The following is a 17,142-nucleotide window of genomic DNA, read 5'->3' as shown; positions in this document are numbered from 1 at the left end:
ACACGAAGCCCATGCCTACTACAGTAGTACAAGTTTATATGCCAACTAGCTTTGCAGATGATGAAGAAATTGATGAAATGTATGATGAGATAAAAGAAATTATCCAGGTAGTGAAGGGAGATGAAAATTTAATAGTCATGGGTGACTGGAATTCGTCAGTAGGAAAAGGGAGAGAAGGAAACATAGTGGGTGAATATGGATTGGGGGAGAGAAATGAAAGGAGAAGCCGCCTGGTAGAATTTTGCACAGAGCATAACTTAATCATAGGTAACACTTGGTTCAAGAATCATAAAAGAAGGTTGTATACATGGAAGAACCCTGGAGATACTAGAAGGTATCAGATAGATTACATAACGGTAAGGCAGAGATTTAGGAACCAGGTTTTAATTTGTAAGACATTTCCAGGGGCAGATGTGGACTCTGACCACAATCTACTGGCTATGAACTGTAGATAAAAACAGAAGAAACTGCAAAAAGGTGGGAATTTAAGGAAATGGGACCTGGATAAACTGAAAGAACCAGAGGTTGTACAGAGTTTCAGGGAGAGCATAAGGAAACAATTGACAGGAATGGGGGAAAGAAATACAGTAGAAGAGGAATGGGTAGTTTTGAGGGATGAAATAGTGAAGGCAGCAGAGGATCAAGTAGGTAAAAAGACGAGGGCTAGTAGAAATCATTGGGTAACAGAAGAGATACTGAATTTAATTGATGAAAGGAGAAAATACAAAAATGCAGTAAATGAAGCAGGCAAAAAGGAATACAAACATCTCAAAAAGGAGATCGACAGGAAGTGCAAAATGGCTAAGCAGGTATGGCTGAGGACAAATCTAAGGATGTAGAGGCTTATCTCACAAGGGGTAAGACAGATACTGCCTACTGGAAAATTAAAGAGACCTTTGGAGAAAAGAGGACGCCTTGCGTGAATATCAAGAGCACAGATGGAAACCAAGTACTAAGCAAAGAAGGGAAAGCAGAAAGGTGGAAGGAGTATATAGAGGGTCTATACAAGGGTGATGTACTCGAGGACAATGTTATGGAAATGGAAGAGGATGTAGATGAAGATGAAATGGGAGATATGATACTGCGTGAAGAGTTTGACAGAGCACTGAAAGACCTGAGTCGAAACAAGGCCCCCGGAGTAGCCCAACATTCCATTGGAACTACTGACGGCCTTGGGAGAGCCAGTCCTGACAAAACTCTACCATCTGGTGAGCAAGATGTATGAGACAGGCGAAATACCCTCAGACTTCAAGAAGAATATAATAATTCCAATCCCAAAGAAAGCAGGTGTTGACAGATGTGAAAATTACCGAACTATCAGTTTAATAAGTCACAGTTGCAAAATACTAACGCGAATTCTTTACAGGCGAATGGAGAAACTGGTAGAAGCCGACCTCGGGGAAGATCAGTTTGGATTCCGCAGAAATGTTGGAACATGTGAGACAATACTGACCCTACGACTTATCTTAGAAAATAGATTTAGGAAAGACAAACTTTCATTTCTAGCATTTGAAGACATAGAGAAAGCTTTTGATAACGTTGACTGGAATACTCTCTTTCAAATTCTAAAGGTGGCAGGGGTAAAATACAGGGCCGAAAGGCTATTTACAATTTGTACAGAAACCAGATGGCAGTTATAAAGAGTCGAGGGACATGAAAGGGAAGCAGTGGTTGGGAAAGGAGTGAGACAGGGTTGTAGCCCATCCCCGATGTTATTCAATCTGTATATTGAGCAAGCAGTAAAGGAAACAAAAGAAAAGTTCGGAGTAGGTATTAAAGTCCATGGAGAAGAAATAAAAACATTGAGGTTCGCCGATGACATTGTAATTCTGTCAGAGACAGCAAAGGTCTTGGAAGAGCAGTTGAACGGAATGGACAGTGTCTTGAAAGGAGGATATAAGATGAACATCAACAAAAGCAAAACAAGGATAATGGAATGTAGTCTAATTAAGTCGAGTGATGCTGAGGAAATTAGATTCGGAAATGAGACACTTAAAGTAGTAAAGGAGTTTTGCTATTTGTGGAGCAAAATAACTGATGATGGTCGAAGCAGAGAGGATATCAAATGTAGACTGGCAATGGCAAGGAAAGCGTTTCTGAAGAAGAGAAATTTGTTAACATCGAGTATAGATTTAAGTGTCAGAAAGTCTTTCCAAAAAGTATTTGTATGGACTGTAGCCATGTATGGAAGTGAAACATGGACGATAAATAGTTTGGACAAGAAGAGAATAGAAGCTTTCGGAATGTGGTGCTACAGAAGAATGCTGAAGATTAGATGGGTAGATCACATAACTAATGAGGAGGTATGGAATAGAATTGGGTAGAAAAGGAGTTTGTGGCATAACTTGACAAGAAGAAGGGACCGGTTGGTAGGACAAGTTCTGAGGCATCAAGGGATCACAAATTTAGTACTGGAGGGCAGCGTGGAGGGTAAAAATCGTAGAGGGAGACCAAGAGATGAATACACTAAGCAGATTCAGAAGGATGTAGGTTGCAGTAAGTACTGGGAGATGATGAAGCTTGCACAGGATAGAGTAGCATGGAGAGCTGCATCAAACCAGTCTCAGGACTGAAGACGACGACAACAACAACAACAACAACAACAATAACAACAACAACATTAAGTATTGGCACCTAGAAAAATAAATGGTTCCCTGTAAATTTGTTGAATAGGCATAAACAAAACTTGGATTTTAATAAGGCTTCTGTGATCTCATAAATAGGAAATGATGCTGGAGGAAAGGGATATTGTTCTCATAAAATACTGTAGGTGAAAGGAAATGGCTGAATATGGTGAGGAGACAGCCATGCATCCAATGGAATTAGCAGTGATGCAGAACAAAACACAGAGAGAAAATGGAAGGAATTCACTAACTAAATAGAAGATGGTGGTACTGTTATTCTGAACTATACCTATCAAACCAAACAATGGAAACTCAAGGTAGGGATTATGGCCTGAGATGCTCGAGTTGAGGATCGTGTGTGGGTGAGGTGTGCTTGCATTGTGTGTGTGTGTGTGTGTGTGTGTGTGTGTGTGTGTGTGTGTGTGTGTGTGTGTTTTACTGAAAAAGGCTGTGGCTGTAAGCTATGTGAGTGGCTTTTAATCGTGCCTATCTGCAATCTGACGTGTCTTCTTCATGGTAAGTAGTGATCTATCTTTTCCTACATTGTCTATCACTGTTCTATTGAGACACAGTTGGTAAAGAGGTGAGAAGCTGAAAGGGAAAATGTGCGAAAGAATATAAAGCAGTGGTTCTCAACAGGTGGTCCGCAGGCCCCCTGGGGTCCACGAGCTATGCCAGAGGGGTCCGCAAGATGTTATTAGAATAAAAAATATATTAAATATATTTCTAAAAACAAAGATGATATGACTTACCAAATGAAAGTGCTGGCAGGTCGACAGACACACAAACAAACACAAACATACACACAAAATTCAAGCTTTCGCAACAAACTGTTGCCTCATCAGGAGAGAGAGAAGGAGAGGGAAAGACGAAAGGATGTGGGTTTTAAGGGAGAGGGTAAGGAGTCATTCCAATCCCGGGAGCGGAAAGACTTACCTCAGGGGGGAAAAAGGACGGGTATACACTCGCACACACACACATATCCATCCACACATATACAGACACAAACAGACATATTTGAATACCCAAATATATTTCGTATGATAACACATTTTTTGTTTTGGCCACTTCCTGCACGAGCAGTTTTAAGCTCAATATTTTTTTCAATAATGAATACGTCAATGTTTTCTCTAAATATCAAAAATAGAAAATGTATAAAAAGACTCTTAATTTGGCTTTTTTTGGTACTTGATACTGTGATATGAGAAGGTACAAATCATGCTCGATGAGGGGGTCCTCGAGAAAATTTTGTTGGGAACCCCCGATATAAAGAATATGACAAGGAAGTGGCAGTAAATGATTGGTAATCTGTGTACTAAAAATAAATCTTTAAAACCATTGCAACTGTTTGTCTGTCTTTTAACATGATAATCTCCAAAACTACACGACTAATTTTCATGGGGTTTTCGCAGGTAGCTTGAGCACAGTTTGGGGCATGGCTGGAGCACATAAAAAAGATATTATGAAACTTTCTTATCTATCTGCCCCAACACACTAATCACCAAAACTACTAGATGGATTTTTATGGGGTTTCCACTGATAACTTCAATGCAGCTAAGGTCACTGTGTAGGCTATTTTTCATCAAATCTGTATCACAGTGAAAAAGATATTCAGGAATGTTATAAATATGTAAGCATGTATCTATAAAAAACAAAGATATTGTGACTACCGAACGAGAAAGTGCTGGTAGATAGACACAATAAAAAATACACAAACACACACACAAATTTCAAGCTTTTGCAACCCAACGTTGCTTCATCATCTATGTACATATGTTCCACATCTCCCCCAAAACCACTGGACCAATTTCAACCAAACTTGGCATACATACCACCTACTGTCTGAAAAGAATCACCATGGGAGTAAGAACCACCTGCCTATCAAAGAGGTCAGGCATGGCTACGAGTGAAGAAGCAGTGCAGGGTGAGGGTGACAAAGCAGTGTATACCACAATGCTCAAACATCTAGTTTCATTCAACCAGTATCTGAAAGCGAGAGCACTTAGTGAACTGCAACAAACTTTACACATAATTGCAAAACTTTATGAAACTTTTCTAGCTGACACCCCATACATAATGATGAAAGGAAAAAAAGTTTATCACTTACTACAATTTTGCTGTTCATTGCTGCAGAGCAAAGCTGCTGGTTTTAAAACGTGCAAAGATCATGTGACTTTATTAGCATGCAGCAATGCTGCTAGTAATCCCAAGATGCCTTTAATGCTGATCGGCAAATCTGCTAGGCCCAGAGCTTTTAAAAACTGCAACGTGATGACCCTGCCTGTATATTATTGCAACTAGAAAAAAGCACGGATGGATGGTAAGCTGTTCACAGAACGGTTTCACGTCCAGTTTGTTCCCTCTGTTCGACGGTTTTCTAAGGAAAATCATTTGTCTCCCCTGCAATCCTTTTGACTGATAACGCACCATCTCACCCCAGCACTGAGAAATTATGTGATGGAGAAACTGTGGCAAAGATTTTGCCACTGAATGCTACACCACTTCTTCAGCTGATGGATCAGGGTGTGCTGCAAACATTAAAACTGATTTACAGAAAACAGTTTTTAAGAATGCTGATCCAAGATGATAGCATTCCTTTAGTGGACAAAATAAAAAAAAACCAACATGAAGTATGTTGTTTATTGGGCCGCTGAGGCAAGGCAGAATATTTCAGAAAATACTCTGAAAAAATAGTGGAGAAAACTGTGGACACCTCTCGAAGTTCAGAACAACCTAGATGAAAATGAAGAGGAAGATCTACTACAAGTGATACAGACAATCTAGGAGTGTGAAGAAGCTAGTGAAGGAGACGTAGATGAGTGGATGGCAGCAGATGGGGCATGTGTCAAGAACCTTACTGATGCTGATTTAGTTGCTGCTGTGACTCATGACCAGGAAGAAGTGGATTGCTGTGATTTAAGGGTGTGTGTTGTGTTGCGTGATGTCATGACGGCGTGAGGTTTAGTTTATGAGAGAGTTGTGTTTGCAGATGTCGTCTTGTTGCAGTTGGTGGTGTCCTCTGGTGGTGTATTCGGTTCATTTGGGTGTCGGTGATTGAAGTGTGCATTTATCGGTCGTGACTGTTATAGAAGAACGGAAATTAGTTTCACTGAGTTAAGAATTAAGTGTTTGTTGTGTTTATGTTATAGCGGTGTCGTTTGATGTTATTGGTTTGCTGTTTGTTGCGCAGTAAGTCGTTTAATTCAATTTGTGGCTTCTTTTGTTAGTTATGGATATGACTTCTAAGTTTGATAGTGCGTGTCTGCGCACTGACATGGGGGACGACATGTTGTCCATCATTAAGTTTCTGTAACTTTTTGGGCTTGTGACGGAGATAGTGAAATGCGGCGTATGCAAGCAGAATATGCGAGCTGGGGGTTAGTGTGTAGCGCCGGAACTTTTTTAAAAAAATCTATTGCTCGCGTGTTAATGATGTTCGGTGGGGTTTTTATGTGTTGTTGGGTCGGTGTTATTTACTGCATGTGTTGGTGGTTGATGTTTTGGTATCGGCACTTGTGGTTGATTTATGTATCTTAAAGGAAAGTCCGCTACTCGTGGTCTTGAGGTAGCGTTCTCACTTCCCGAGCAAGGGGTCCCGGGTTCGATTCCCGGTGGGGTCAGGGATTTTTCTGGCCTCGAAATGACTGGGTGTTGTTGTGTCGTCTTCATCATCATCATTCATCCCCATTACGGTCGGAGGAAGGCAATGGCAAACCACCTCCACTAGGACCTTGCCTAGTACGGCGGTGCGGGCCTCCCGCATCGTTCCCCTATGATCCGTCACGGAGTATGTGACTTCATCATCATGATCATCAGGGGAAAGTACTCGATTTCAATTTTTTTGGTATCGTCAGTTGTATTTGAGCTGCATAGGTCATGGGAAGTGACTGATTGTAATTTGTCATTGTAGCTATGTGTGTTTTGGTATCATGAGCTGTTGTTGACCTGTATAGGTCAAGGGAAGTGTTCGATTCCAATGTGCCATCGTAGCTGTGTGTACTTTGGTATCGTGGATTGCTGTTGACCTATATAGGTCAAGGGAAGTGTCCGATTCCAATTTTTGTTGTTTTTGGTATCGATAGTTGCGGTGTGGTTATAATTTTTGGAGTAGTTGGTTTTTATTTTGTGGTATCGACAACTGTGGTTGAGCTACATAGGTGAAGGGAAGTGACCGATTCCTGTTGATATTGTAAGTGTAGCGGAACTTGGGAATTTTGTGGTGTTTTTATGTCATTGTTTTGTGTGGTTTCGGATCTTAGTTTGTGTCTGTATGTGTTTATATTTAGTTTGTCCCTCCCCAAAAGCCCCCAATTTCCCGCGCTGGTCCCGTTAGTTTGTTTATATTTTTGGAGAGAGATGTGTGTGTTGGTTTTATATATATTTTCGTGTTTGTTGTCGTCTATGTAATGACATCACAGGTGCCATATTGAAAGGTTGAGAATGGTCGTCTCCACCATATTGGTGACATAATTGGTCAAAGCAGACAGGTGGAATCGAATGCGTCTGTATTGCCAAGTATTTTAACAGCTAGTGTGGAAGATTTTATTCATCACTCATAAGCATTCACAAATCCACTTTCAGGCCATTTCTCCACCATTCCGCTCTGCATCCGGGAAAAATGACAACCTATATTTTTCTGTGTTGGCTCTCATTTCTCTTACTTTATCATGGTGGTAATTTCTTCTTATGTATGTGGTGCCCCACCTACAGTGGATATCACAGCAGTTCAGATATGCTGAACCTTGATATAACAGGGCGACTGGCCCCAAGAGGTGGCAGAACTGATGTCTCACATGGGTCACACCTCTTGCAATGAGCTAGGTCAGCCAGAAGTAATCTACAGTGCCATGACTGTGATAATCTCTGGTAACTGCAGTCTAATCAGCCAACTACTGTACTTAAAATGTAAGTTCCCACATTGCAACTGGAATATGAGCTTTCACATCAATTTAAGATTCCATATTATCACACTTTGTTTATTCTACAATATAAATTCCACAGTTTCTGATTATGTTGTTCTTAAACTGAGTGAAACCAATCAATAAAACATACTGGGTGTGACTTGTGGTTTCCTGAAAAACTTAATTTCAACAGTCACTGTTTCCCCTACAGGCAACTTGCTAAATTTGTGAAGTGGTTGTATGGCTAACCTAAAACAGGGAAGTCATGACTAAGGCATGAGTCATATTCAATCCTAGTCTTAGTGAAGTTCTTACGATTGCAAAAACTTTCAAGATTGCTTCCAATGTTCAGCCTACATTCACTAATGAAATTAAAGTGTCAAAGGAGCTTATGGTGTCAATAAGACAACTGCAGTTTTTTTGCCCCAGTGTTATATACCCAAGGAAAATCCCCACCATCAAGGGTACTGGGACACATTAACATAATACAAGGATCACTCCAAAAGAAATGCACACTATTGTTTTTGAAATCCATCTTGTATTCTACAAGTTTGAAAGTTTTAGTGTGTAGATACATCCTTTAGGAACAATATTTCATTTCTCCACATAATTTAAATCCCTCTCAACTGCCTTACGCCATCTTGGAACCAGCGCCTGTATATCCTTACAGTAAAATTCTGGACCAACCTGTTGGAGCCACTGTTTGGCAGTGTGCACAAGAGAGTCATCATCTTCAAATCTTGTTCCACAAAGAGAGTCTTTCAGCTTCCCAAAGAGATGGTAGTCACATGGAGCCAGGCCAGAACTGTAAGGAAAGTGTTTCAGTGTTGTTCATCTGAGTTTTGTGATCGCTTCCATGGTTTTTTGACTGACATGAGGCCGTGCATTGTGGTGCAACAGCAAAACATCCTGCTTTTGCCGATGTGGTCGAGCACGACTTAGTCGAGCTTGAAGTTTCTTCAGTGTCATCACATATGCATCAGAATTTATGATGGTTCCACTTGGCATGATGTCCACAAGCAAGAGTCCTTCGGAATCAAAAAACACCGTAGCCCTAACTTTTCCAGCAGAAGGTGTGGTTTCGAATTTTTTTTTTTCCTTGGGTGAATTTGCATGATGCCACTTCATTGATTGCCTCTTCGTCTCTGGTGAAAAATGATGGAGCCATGTTTCATCACGTGTCACAACTCTTCCAAGAAATTCATCTCCACCCTTCTCGTACTGTCCCAAAAGTTCGCTGCATACTGTTTTTCTTGTTTCCTTTTGAGCCACTGTCAACATCCTGGGAACCCACCAGGCACAAACCCTTTTTAACACCAACACTTTCAGTATTCTGCAAACACTTCCTTCCCCTATCCCAACGTAGCGTGACAATTCGTTCACTGTGATGCGTCTGTCAGCAGTCACCAATTCGTTAACTCTCTGCACATTGCCTGGAGTGTGTGCAGTACGAGGAATGCCGCTGCGAGGACAATCCTCAATATTGCCATGCTCGCTTTCATCACGTAACCTGCTTGTCCTCCGACTACCTGTACTGCGATCGACAGCAGCATCTCCATACACCTTTTTCAACCTCTTGTGGATGTTTCCCACTGGCTCGTTTTCACAGCACAGGAATTATATGACAGCACGTTGCTTCTGATGAACGTCAAGAGTAGCAGCCATCTTGAAGACATGCTGTGACGGCACCACCTATGGGAACAGGTTGAACTAAGTTTGAAAACAAGCAGGAAGGATGTATCTACACACTGTAAAACTTTCACAGATGCAGAATGAAAACTGTATTTTTACAAAAACAGTGTGCATTTCTTTTGGAGTGACCCTCGTAACAAATATGCCACCACCCACTATGCTCAAACAATTCAGTCCTATCTTGGCAAGATCACTTGTTATGCACAGTTTATTCTCCAAGCAGCACAAATCACTCACCGCTCAGCAACTGCACAAAAAGAGCATCAAATTTGTGTGGTCAGCTTCCTGTCAACAGATTTTTCAACACTTTAATGACTGTCTCATAACAGCACACTGTCTGTTGCTGTATTCACCGGACTTGCAGCTGATGCTTCTCAGTAAAGGACTGTGGGAGTTTTGTCTCAAAACTGTCGGATGGTTCTGAAAGCCCAATCACTTATGCCTCCAAAGCAGTAACTAACACAAATCAACTGTTCCCAAACTGAAAAGGAAGCTTTAGCAGTAATGTACAGCAACATTATGTTTCATGTGCAAATTCGACCTGTTAACTGATCACAATCCCTTATCATAAATCTCTGGGCATCAGTCTAAGCCTCTGAAAAAGACAATGTAGCAACTGTAATGGTGTGTGTTGTTTTTACTCAAATTTACTTTCACCCGACTGCCCAAGTCAAGGTGGAAAAGCAGACATGCATAAATTTCAAAAAGTTGCAGCCTGACAATGGAACAGGGAATGTCAACAATTAAACAAAATGCTTTTTGGCTTCTGAAGATATCACCTACAAGCTTACAGTCTGATATACTCCAGAGCAAAACGGTGTTGCCGAGACAGCTAATCAAACATTGATCGAAAAAAAAAAAACCTATTCTATGAAGTTCCAATACCAACTAACTACGAGGGCAGTTCAATAAGTAATGCAACACATTTTTTTCTGAAACAGGGGTTGTTTTATTCAGCATTGAAATACACCAGGTTATTCCCCAATCTTTTAGCTACACAACACTATTTTTCAACGTAATCTCCATTCAATGCTACGGCCTTATGCCACCTTGAAATGAGGGCCTGTATGCCTGCACGGTACCATTCCACTGGTCGATGTCGGAGCCAACGTCGTACTGCATCAATAACTTCTTCATCATCCGCGTAGTGCCTCCCACGGATTGCGTCCTTCATTGGGCCAAACATATGGAAATCCGACGGTGCGTGATCGGGGCTGTAGGGTGCATGAGGAAGAACAGTCCACTGAAGTTTTGTGAGCTCCTCTCGGGTGCGAAGACTTGTGTGAGGTCTTGCGTTGTCATGAAGACGGAGAAGTTCGTTCAGATTTTTGTGCCTACGAAAACGCTGAAGTCGTTTCTTCAATTTCTGAAGAGTAGCACAATACACTTCAGAGTTGATCGTTTGACCATGGGGAAGGACATCGAACAGAATAACCCCTTCAGCGTCCCAGAAGACTGTAACCATGACTTTACCGGCTGAGGGAATGGCTTTAAACTTTTTCTTGGTAGGGGAGTGGGTGTGGCGCCACTCCATTGATTGCCGTTTGTTTCAGGTTCGAAGTGATGAACCCATGTTTCATCGCCTGTAACAATCTTTGACAAGAAATTGTCACCCTCAGCCACATGACGAGCAAGCAATTCCGCACAGATGGTTCTCCTTTGCTCTTTATGGTGTTCGGTTAGACAACGAGGGACCCAGCGGGAACAAACCTTTGAATATCCCAACTGGTGAACAATTGTGACAGCACTACCAACAGAGATGTCAAGTTGAGCACTGAGTTGTTTGATGGTGATCTGTCGATCATCTCGAACGAGTGTGTTCGCACGCTCCGCCATTGCAGGAGTCACAGCTGTGCACGGCCGGCCCGCACGCGGGAGATCAGACAGTCTTGGTTGACCTTGCGGCGATGATGACACACGCTTTGCCCAATGACTCACCGTGCTTTTGTCCACTGCCAGATCACCGTAGACATTCTGCAAGTGCCTATGAATATCTGAGATGCCCTGGTTTTCCACCAAAAGAAACTCGATCACTGCCCGTTGTTTGCAACGCACATCCGTTACAGACGCCATTTTAACAGCTCCGTACAGCGCTGCCACCTGTCGGAAGTCAATGAAACTATACGAGACGAAGCGGGAATGTTTGAAAATATTCCACAAGAAGTTTCCGTTTTTTTTCAACCAAAATTGGCTGAGAAAAAAAATGTGTTGCATTACTTATTGAACTGTCCTCGTAAATGGAGTACTGGTACTGGGCTCGATCTTTGTCTACAGATGCATACCTATCAAACTGTTCTCTGTCTACCATACTATAAAATAAAACGCCATATGAATTTTTGGTACAGGAGACTCACACTTTAAGATTTTAGGATGCCTTGCAATGGTTCACATTCCAAAACCCCATTGAAAGAAGCAGGATATAAAGTCACTGAAGTTGACATTCATGGGCTACTGCCATGTAATAAAAAGCTACCGATTCATTGATATGGAGACTTGCGATAAAACTGTCAGGAGGGATGTAAATTTCCTGGAGAACTAGATTTTTCGGAGTTCAAAGTTAGAAGAACCTAAGATAATAAATGCATTGCGATTAGAACACGAAGCTGTCCTTCATTACAACAGTATTCCACACAATGAAGAATAAATTAAATCAGTAGACAATGGTAATGAACCTTTTTGTGGTTTTGACAATGAGTCAATGGAAACTGAATAATAAGATGGGGAACATGAGAACCAAAAAATAGATCCATAGTTCAACAGCAGGTTACACCTCAAAGGTCGAGCAGAGGACCAAAACTCAACGAATGGCCTGACCATTTTACTTGCTACTTGAAAGAATGATTTCCAAATGAAGGCGTGGGTGTCACAGAAGTCTTAGAAGAGAAATAAGGAAGGATGGAAAGAAAGCACGGAAGAAAGAATTCTTATTTCTGGTTCATAATGTCACATTTGAAAATGCAGAAGTACCAAAAACATTTAATGTCTTTCTTTCTCATCCCATCCAGTAAGCATCCCCTGAGCAAGGGTTCTAGGTGCCCTTTCCATAAATTTCCATATTTCCTAATGCTTGTCAGTGATTTTCCTTCGTTCTTCTTTTTCTCCCTTCAATCTGTCTGCCAGAAAAGGAACCACTGGTTCTGAAAGCTTGTACACATCCACATCTTTTATCAGGGTGTATACGTGGACGAGAAAAAAAAATTTCCGGATTTTTCCCGGTTAAAAATAGAATTTCTCCCAGATGAAAGCACACTTTTTCCGTGTTCAGTAGCAGTACAATTTTCCTCGGAACTGTAAAACTTATCAATCCTTTCAGTGGTTGTGGTTTTATACACCGGCGTAGAATTTCCAGGCACTTTAGAAAACGAAACTCAGGGACGAAAAACACGTTTTGGAAAGATGTCTGATGTGCAGCAACATGCACACTGCATATTTTAAAAAATCGACTTTTATAAAATATGTTCATTTTGTAGCGCACATCTCTCTGAAGAGTCTGATACATGAAACATATATGCTCGAGGGAAAGTAAGACATGTTATTTGGTCTTAAGCGTGCCAAAGTGCAGTGCCACGCCTCTTCACACAGCATTCTTCTGTCGCACGTCTCTGAATTTCGCTCTGTGGAATTCAAACATGTAATATTTTGTAATAGGTGCCATCAAACTATATTCAGGACAGTGGAAATTAAAATGTCCTGTAGTGCCTCTCCTGCTCCCAGTCGACCGGTTTGACATCCTGCCCCTCTTTAAAAAAATCTCGCAATTAATACTGGGTGGGATTATTTGTAACCAGCAGAACAAGTACTCTTCAGAAAATTTGCAGCCTTTACAGCCTATTAGCTAATAACTTGCTGTTTTGTGTGACATAAAATTAAATATAGGATATATAAAACGAGTAAAGAGAAGTGACAAGCAAGACAGTACACATTTCTTCAGTCCTTAATTTCTCTCTAACTTTGCTGCAGCTTTACATGGTGTCCTTTCCTTTTTGTGAAAGGATCTATTATCTCACCAAAGTTCATCAAACGCTTTGCCACTTCAAAAAATGAAATGATGTTGTCTCATACTAAAAAAGCTGTTAATACAAATGGAACCCAAGACCAGACGGAACATAATTCACGAAGTACCAATATCAAATGCCTATTAGACCAACTACAAGCCAAAAATTTTATGTTAGGAAATAGTTTCACATTTCATTCATACTCTCCAGCTTCTGAAGCACTAGATCGAAAAGTAGTAGTACGAAATTTTTATATAAATTTGGAATCTTCATATTCTTCCGTAATTTGTGTGAGTCCCCGCTTCTTCTCCTTCCTTGTTCTAACAAACAATCTTGTCATCACTAATTCTGTAACTATTCCTGCCAGTGTCAAAACTTATTCTCTGGTTAACTTCACCTCCCTGCCACAATCACCGATTTAGTTAACCCACATTTATTCTCCGGTTAGGCGTTATCACGTGTTCGTACAACGCGTTTTCTGCACTACTCACAGAATAGAACTGTAGCGGCTGCTAGCCGGGGACTGTATAAGCGGCCCTTAGCAGTGTGGCAGTCTGGCCAAAAATTTTATGTCAAAATTTCATTTTCTTGGATACACGGAGGAGAAAATAAGCAATATTTGTTGCCTGTTATTCCTTTTATTCATTTATTTCCACTCTGGTAGTCTGAATCTATGGAATTCGGTAGTAGTTATAACAACGCTGATCATTTGCAAACCCAATGAACCACATAAACGGCAATTGGCATTCACCCGTTCGGCTTTATTCCGCTCAGCTCGTATAGACCCGTCCCCTTTGGTCTGCAGGATAGTTTATTTCTAGATGCGAAGGGGATTCCCCTGGCAGAGACATCACGTACACTATGCACGCATTCAAAAATCAACTTGCGATTATTTCAGAAATCAACTTAAAATTTTTTCAAAAACCAACAGGGATGCGTTCAAAATCATACGAGTAATCGATATACCAACAAGCGCTGGATGCTAGGCGCTTTGTGAAACAAGGTCCATTTCCTCAATAATATGAATTTGGGACCCCTCTCCCCTCCCCCCACTGAAACTGTCGCCTGGGGCAGATACCCCTGTTTGCCCCCGCCCCCTAGTTCTGGGCCTGTTGCGCATACGTGAATCTGGCAGCTTAGGCCCACCAGTAAAATTTTTCTGGGTAGCATCTGGCTGCTTGCTGCTATTGCTTATACTGCTAACTGCCACACTTCTGTAGCCAGTAGCGGGAGAGGGTACTACTGAAACGCGACTCAAGTGTACATGCTCATAATCTCGTTCGCAACTGCTCAAACGAATCTAATGTAAACAATTGTGACGTCACGCTCATCGGAGGCAATTTGTTGTCATGAATAGTCTTCGTTAAGCCTTTGATGCGTTTTGCTGTTGGCAAACGCTTGTATGAGCAATGTGTTTTGTTGTATATGGTGCATTTCCTTCGCAACTTAAAGTTTTATTTTCTTTTTTTCTCTCGTTCGTTTTTTATTGCTGCAGTATTAATCTGCAGTAGCGAGATGCAGTAATATTCTTTGTTAGAGTATTGGTTCTTACCAGTCAAAGTTACAAAAATTTAACTGAATACTAAAACAATGAAAAATTCCCGGAATTCTAAAAAATTCCCGGGTTTTTCCGGTTTTCTCCCGGATGAAAAAATTCCTGTGTTTTTCCCAGATCTCCCGGGTCGTATGCACCCTGTTTATGTGCGTTTTCTCCTACTGCCGCTACCTGAGTAGGTTTTTTTATCTATCAAATTATATTATATTCAGAAACATTTAAGATGTGACTAGTGGTAAAACTGTGCTCTCAAGTTCAAGGAGTTAATTATCGGGAAATCTTTGCACCATTGGTCAATCATGCATCCATTAGATATCCCTTATCTATAGCAGCTTGAGAGAACTAGAGATCAGCCATGCTGTTATCACCACAGTTGTCACTACACTGGAAAATATGGAGGCTGAATTAATCTTTTTATGGATTTAAACAATACACTATTATTCACAAAAGATGGAAGTTTTCTGAATTACAACAAAAATCCTTTGAAATGACTTTTGAGATAAAAAGTCTTAGAACCAGCGTAGCAATGCATAGGTATGGAAATTACACAAAATCATTAAAAAAAGAAAAATGGGACATCCCAAGAATCCCATGCAAGGAAATTTCTGGAGAAATTAGGAATGAGAGTAGCCAGCCCAGTGTCAACACTACTCAAACTTGGTTTGTACTTGAAGCTGTTGAATCAACTGACATCAGTGTACTTGTGGGATATTGGGTCCTATAGGCTACTTACTGGAGAATAGAATGATTCACAACTTGATTGTAAGATTGAGGTCTTACACTAATGCAAGAGACATAAACAACAGTACACGAGAACAAGATGGAGCTGACAAGTGTCCAGTCAAAGAGCTTCAGCTAAAGTTCCAGGAACTGTAGGGGGAGTAACTATCAATAGTCATCACATGCTTTATCAGGAGTCAATAAAAAGTCTTCCATATCTATGGCAAACCTCCAGACCTGACATATATTTTGCTGACAGTCTCCTTAACAGATATAATCACTGTTTTAAAAAGGTCCATTGTCAGTAATAGGATGTTTAGATATTTAAAGGGAACCATGGGCTGTATGCTAGAATTTTACAGAGATGATACCAGAGAAATAATGGCCTCCACTAATACACTGGGAAATAAAAATCAATGGTTGATAATCAATAGCTGTTCATGCATACAAACACACCATTCTTTAATTTGGGGGTCTACTGCGCTCTCTACTTGCGAAGCTGGGCACACAGTTTTGGTATCAAATTTTCAAGACTTACCTGGTTTAGACAAGTTATGTCTAAGGTAGAGCCAAATAGTGTCACAAAGTCACTTAAAATATATTGAAATAATAAAAATTTAGTTTGCAAAAAACTTGCGACAAATTCTAGATCCAAGCATATAGATACAAAATATCATTTTACAATAAGATAGTAGAATCAGATGTCGTTAATATAGTTAGGGAGTCACTGTTTATTTGAACTTCCTATTGTGTGTCAATATCAGTTAAAGGGATGTGTCAAATTTTTAAATTACTATCAAATATTTTCTGTTTATTCCTTGTTTTTACTATTACTCTGTGGTTCTTGCTTGTTCATATATGTGCAGTCACTGTAGTGCATATACAGCTCTATTCAGTTAGTAAAGCATCCTTTTACAAAGCTGTCATGTTAATTATACTAAAAATGCTCATCACAATGAAAAAATCACAGTGATGCGGTATGATCCAGACAATTTGGTAGATATTTTAGGTAGTGGAAAGCACTTTAGATGAAGCTCTGATACAAGAACAATTCCAAAATTGGATTAACTCCTAAAATATTGTAAAATGTTTGCATCCAAGTAACACAGTAAGAATTAATGTTTATAACACATGCTGTGTTGTAATCAAGATCACTTCTGAAACTGCTGAACTACCAGGTGCAATAATAATAAAAATGGCACTCTTCTGTAATTTCCCATTCCTCTTGAAATGAACACCTACAGCATCTGTCAACTGAAGAGGTGACCTGGCTAAACAATCAATCTACAAATCAATCTCAACAATACCAATTCTAGCTAACATGGTGGAGTCTGTCTGGATAACTAACTATTAAGTGACTTTTATGATAAATGTTTGAATTACTACATGATGATTCACATATTTTCCTATGCTCAAGAAGTGACTTGTCTAGTTATTTTCTAAATACCAATACGTTGGAATCGTCAGTTCTCGTGAGGATGAAATTCCAGGTAGTGGACAGTCAGAGTGTTCATAACAAATTGTATATCAAAAGTGCTTTGAGAATAACAACCACGTGGGAAACAGAGCAGAAAATGTGCATGTGTGGAAATCATTAACTTTTTAATCTTATTTTTCGGATGTTCCTATAAGCATCAATTACTTTCTTCTGGATA

General features: G+C 40.3%; 1 protein-coding gene across 1 annotated transcript in view; it reads right to left on the bottom strand.

The window, feature by feature from the left end:
- The window catches only part of LOC124623186 (DNA helicase MCM9-like), a 163,755-nt gene that overhangs the window by 145,941 nt on the left and 672 nt on the right, over positions 1-17,142 (bottom strand). The gene's annotated exons all lie outside the window — the stretch shown is intronic.

Source organism: Schistocerca americana, chromosome 7 (assembly GCF_021461395.2).
Source record: "Schistocerca americana isolate TAMUIC-IGC-003095 chromosome 7, iqSchAmer2.1, whole genome shotgun sequence".
Classification (NCBI taxonomy): domain Eukaryota; kingdom Metazoa; phylum Arthropoda; class Insecta; order Orthoptera; family Acrididae; genus Schistocerca; species Schistocerca americana.
This window is presented reverse-complemented; position numbering and strand designations above follow the sequence as displayed.